A 5,986-nucleotide genomic window follows, 5' to 3' on the forward strand; every position below is an offset into this window, starting at 1 on the left:
TTCAGGTTTCGATATAAGCCTTGTTCTATGGCTTCAGGTTTCAATATAAGCCTTGTTCTATGGCTTCAGGTTTCGAAATAAGCCTTGTTCTATGGCTACAGGTTTCAGTATAAGCCTTGTTCTATGGCTAAAGGTTTTGATAGGAGCTCAATTAAGGTTTGGCCCAGGGATAGGGATTTACTTGTACAGCTTTACCTAGGGTTATGATGATTTATCCACAGCAGAGATGTAACTTTGTGCCTTTATTTGATTTTTAGACAAATTGCATGTCACATTGACCCAGGACCATGGACCGAGAAGACAGGCAGTGACTTTGACGTAAATGCTTTTAAAGCGTTATGTTGACTGAGTGTCATACTAATGTACATAGCAGTTTTCATCATGATCACTTTCTCAGTCACATTTATAGACTACCACAGACATGGACATGCAACATTTAATTTTAACACGCTGATTCAAAGTATGAGATTCAGTTTTGTGTTTTTCAGGGCTTTCCTGAACAAATGACTGGAAACCACTGCGGTGTTATCATGCTCGTAGTAAACTTGTGCAATTTCCACACAATGTTTTTCTGTTTGTCAGAAGCCTTTGTAATCATTACCTTTTTCTATATTTCACAGTATGCCCTCTGCATCTGCACTGGCAGTCCACTTAACTTCTCGGAAGTAAGTTTAATTCATGCAACTTAGGTAAACAAAAAAGTTGCATTGCAATTCACCAACTTTATGTGTATTACAGAGTGACATGCAGTCTATCGACAAGTGGTGGTGTGTGCAGCTCATGGAGAGGTTCTCCATTGAAGGGTAGGATAACTTTTTAATAGGAAAACATTGGTCCGCTTCATGATGACACTACATTGAAAGTACTGTACTTTAATTATTCAAAAGGCATGGTCAACGCTTTGTCTTTTGGACAGAGGAGGCAAAGGCACTGCTGGCCGAAACACTAGAGCCTCTTCTTACGCTACCATGCAGACTTACCCACAGCAACCCACTGAAGGTATGGCCAACACTCACCTCATAGCCATCTTCAGTTTTCCATCAAGCATTTTGTTGCTGCATATTTTGACTTGTCCGTCTGTTGTTGTTACTCATGTATGGTAATGGCATACCAACAGCTGATGTTATAGGTTAATCCCAACCTCAGGTATTTTTCTTTGTTAAAAGGAGGAGCCCAAAATCATGAAGGACCTCCACCTGGCTGTACAGTGGGTCCACAGCGACCCAGGGGTATTCGCAGGAGAGGTGAAAGAGCCAACCTTCCTGAGTCTGGAGGAAGAGGACCAGCAGAAGGTCTTGAAGGTGGTGCTGGAGGGAGAGGACCTTGAAGCTAAGGACCCCTTCATGTTTGTGTTTGAAAAGATGGAGGACATGGAGGTTTTCCTCACAGCGTGTTGGGATCAGCAGGGCCTGAAAGTAAACTCCGCATGTATAAACCCTTACACTCTCTTGTGGCAGGACACTAATTAGGTGCCCCACACCCTCACCTTCCCTTGTGGCTGGACGCTGGAAAGGTGCCCCACACACTCACAAACCCTCACTCTATCTTTTACCCACTCATGGCCTCATGGCCTGACGTGGTGAGTGGGCTTACAACCAAGCCTGGCCACACCTGTTCAAACTGTCAATTGATTTAAAATTCTCTTTTAGATTTAGCTTTACTGTGCAACTTTTTTCATAGATAATTATGAATTATGAAAATAAGATATTGTTAACCTTAATCAATAATTCGGGCACCAACTGTTGGATCTGTGAGGAACACAGTTGATTATCTGCAATTATTATCAATTATCAAGGATAATTAACTAATTATGACAACTAATAGAATTATTTATATGAATTAACAAATACGGGGCACCACCCGGAAACCGGGACCAATAACCAAACAAGGTAGTCTCATAAAAGGAGTTCAACTAGAATGTTAATATCTGAGAGATATCAACATTCGAGGGTGAACAAAGAAGGGTTTAATTCGAGCTCTGACTCCTTCAATCAGCCACTTTTCACAATTACACACAATAATGACAGAAGAACTTCTCTTTAAAGATATAAAAGCGTTTATTAAATTTAGCAGAATTAACAAAGTTAACAAATGCTTCATAAAATAAACAACAATTCTAAAATCTAATTATACCAAACAAAACACAACAGCTATGTACAGGGTTGGACACATGCAGGGGAATGTATGTGTGTGTGTGTGTGTGTGTGTGTGTGTGTGTGTGTGTGTGTGTGTGTGCGAGCGTGCGTGCGTGTGTGTGACAAGATGGCGACGGGGCCTGACGTGATGACGTCGGTCTGCGACACGGACGTGACTATGGGAGGAAGTCACGTTGCGCGAGAACCGGATGGCAGAAATATGGCAGTCTCTTGGTTAGACAGAAGCTTTTGGATCAAATGAAAGAACACAAAGAAAGAAACAAGTGCCAGATCCCAAAACACAAAAATCCACACAAGTGAGAGAGAGCCCCAACTCCCCAGCAGTACGCAGCTTCATCACCAAAACACTCCAAAACTTGGAAAGAATGGATCCCATCACACCTCTAGAACTAGAATGGCAATATTCTCATCTTCCCCAAGGACATTCCCTCCCTCAACTCTCTGCTCTCACCATGGCTCGAGGGAGCATTTAATGGAGCACACTTCACTTGCAGGCTAGCATGCAAACACAGCTCTATGCCCCCATCTGAAACCCCTACAAAACTGCTGGTCATCAAAGGTATTCACACAAACATCACAGAGACACAAGTCAAAGAAGAACTGGACAAACAAGACATCTACATCTCCAGAATACACAGAATTACAAGCAAATCCACTCAACAGCCAACCACTTTCATCAAGATCCAGCTCACCAACCCAGACCAAGCTGCTAGCCTTCTCCATGAGGGCTTTTACATGGACCTTTTTCAGTACAGAGTAGAGAAGGCACAACCTCCACCCACCACCAAACAGTGCTATAAATGCCAACAATTCAACCATATCTCAATCAACTGCACCAACCCAGTCGTATGCCTGAGATGTGGAGAAAACCACCAGCACAAAACCTGCACAAAAGAAAAGCGAGAAGCCAAGTGTGCCAACTGTGCAGGCGAACACTCCGCTGCCTCCAAGACCTGTCCAGTCTACCTTTCATACATGACCGCATCAAACAAAAAGACACCATCTGCCGAACCCTCAGCCGGAAAACCCACTACCACTAACCCCCCAAGCCTGCACCCTAATGATGGCACCCACCTCACTCATCTGCGTGATGACTTAAAAAAACTCACCATGGACGACAAGAAAATAGAGGAAGTACTCAAAACCATCAGGAAACACACACTTCAATATATGAAGTGTGTGTCATTCTCTGTATGACAACAGATGTCTATTTCCAGTAATTTTCTTTTTTTCCTTCTAACACTCTTCATAATGGCCCTCACCACCTTTCTACACATAAATATTAGAGGAATAAGGGGAAGCAAAGAGGAGCTAATCCAACTGCTAAACAAGAAGAATGTCTCTGTGGCTTCCATAAATGAAACACTGTTATCAACCAAATCACAAATTCAGATCCCTGGCTACAACATCATAAGAAAAGAACGGCAGACAGGACATGGAGGAGGAGTAGCAATCTTGATCAGAAAAAAAACATTGAATACAGTGAAATTGATTACAGTCTCTCATCAGAAGAACTACAAGGAAATGAATACAGTGCAACCAAAATGAAAATCCATTCACATCACCCTATTACAGTCACCAGCATTTACTGTCCCCCTGGAATAAAACCTTCAGCTGCACTGTTTAACGCTATCTCTAACCCCAGCCACTCCCTCATAATGGGAGATCTCAATGCAAAGCATGTAGACTTCCACTGCAGAAAAACAAATCAAAGTGGCATAGCACTAAAACAGATCTTGAATAGCACAAATCTGTCAATCATCAACACAAACGAACCCACCTATACATCCCCCCAAACAGGCAGCACAGACATTCTGGACTTGATCATATGCTCCCCTGATCTGGCTTCAAAACTGCATAAGTTCTCCTCCAAAAATCATCTCTCCAGCGACCACTTACCTGTCCTCACAACATTCTCCTTTCATCTGCAAGCAACTCCAAGGAAGAAGTACAACTACAAAACTGCAGAGTGGGAAATATACAGAACACACATAGAAGAAAAACTGCAAAACACCACCCTCATAACCACCCCCAAGGTCTAGACCAACAAGCAGTGCTGTCAAATCAACTTCTCACCCAAGCCAGAGAGGAAACAATACCCCAAAACCCTGCTAAAACACTGACACAGACATTACCCCTTCACCTGCTCCAACTCATAAGACACAAGAGAAAGCTGAGAGGAGAATTCATAAGGTTCAGATCACCCCAAACCAAAACAGAAATAAACAGACTCCAAAACACTATTAAAATACAACTTACCCTTCAAAAGCTTTTTTTTAATTGTAGAATTGCTTGGTTTACTTCATCTTTAGTGATCTCCCCACCTAATGAATTTAGGTCAACCTCATGCATTTCAATGGAACATAACTGACTGATTTTATATTTGTTCACTGATAAATTTTTTCATACAGTTGTCTTATAGTTTCACTCTTTGTCTGCTCATATTTGACTACTTGCCCATCAACATTTCAAATCACAAGGCACTCAGGGACAGGGCTGGGGACCCGCAGGGGGCTCGATGGGACGTTGAGAGCCTGCAAGGCTCTCGGGGGCACAGCTGGGGCCCGTCGTCATCAACTCACTGTAGTCCTTACTGTTCATAGTCAGTCTCATAATAGTGTGTCGAGTAGTATGTCATACATTTTGCAGTTTACAGTTAAAAATCTGTAAGTATGCCACTTGTGAAAAGTGCAACCTAACAGTAATATACAATTTACCGTTAATTTACACTTCTTTTGGCAGTATTTTGCTGTAAATGTAGAAAACAGTGTCATGCTGTATTTATAAAAGCACCAACAAAACAAATTTCAGCATGACACCGTTGATTTTGCAGTAAATTAATGGCGACCCTGCATTTGGTAAGTAGTACTGGGGGGGAAGGCAGCAGTTCACTGCGGCTGTCTTGGTTTTCATATGGGGAAGTACTCGGAAGTGCCTTGGCCACCGTTCCCGCACTTCCAGGCACTTCCCCAAAAGAAAAACAGGACCAGGGCACAATTAACTGCTGCCTTCCCCCTTTCCATGAATTTAATGCAAAATCAGTGTCATGCTGAAATTCAGTTTGTTGAACGGAGCGTCCGTTTACGACTCTTAACACATAATAATGATTTTAGCTGCATTTTAATTGTGCAAAGTTTATTTATCCCCGCAGTGACAGCTGACTGTGTGGATGATTTTACACTCTGATTCCATCACTGCAGCTCAGAATAACATAAGACAACTGTGTGATGATAACTAGAAATAAAAACGAAATATTGTCTTTTATCAGAAAAATAATCCACACACTATTAATTGGCTCCATGATTAAAAAGCAACATTTGGGTCAGATAGATCTCATCAGTCATTAACTATTTTTCCACTCTATGCTTCAGTAGCAGAAACAGTCTGACATTACTTTTAAGTTTGTTTTTTTATGTGACATATTCAGAATGGTTTCTTCATCATCCAACTAAATAGCAAAAAATACTCACTCTATACTTAAGTCATATATAATAATTCCTACATGTATTTTAAGCCGTAGCCTACTTTTACTATTTTTTGCTATCTCTTAAACAGAAGTTTTCCGCGGGTACTTTGTATCACCGTTTCATCTCATATGAACTACTTCATTCATGGTTCTGATGATGTCACTAGTAATTAACAACCCCGCCTCTTTCACATGAACGCGCTCTTAGCTGGATAGAAAAACCGTGGGTTGACAGAGCTAGTTGATAACCCGCTTCGCAGTACTGGTTATCTGGATGGCCAATGTTAGGTTCAGTGAAGCCAGATAATGAAAAGATATCCCGGGTATGTTGAACTTGCTTCGTAGTACAGGCCTCTGGACACAT

The 5,986-nt window shown here is 41.7% G+C and overlaps 1 long non-coding RNA gene across 1 annotated transcript; it reads left to right on the top strand.

Annotated features, from left to right (window-relative positions):
* Positions 1 to 917: 917 nt before the first annotated feature.
* On the top strand, positions 918 to 4,420 carry LOC137184057 (uncharacterized). The gene is made up of 3 exons (XR_010928612.1): positions 918 to 999; positions 1,167 to 4,125; positions 4,193 to 4,420. It is a non-coding gene; the product is annotated as an uncharacterized lncRNA (long non-coding RNA).
* The last annotated feature ends 1,566 nt before the right edge of the window (positions 4,421 to 5,986 follow it).

This window comes from Thunnus thynnus, chromosome 6 (genome assembly GCF_963924715.1).
Source record: "Thunnus thynnus chromosome 6, fThuThy2.1, whole genome shotgun sequence".
In the NCBI taxonomy this organism is placed as follows: Eukaryota; Metazoa; Chordata; class Actinopteri; order Scombriformes; family Scombridae; genus Thunnus; species Thunnus thynnus.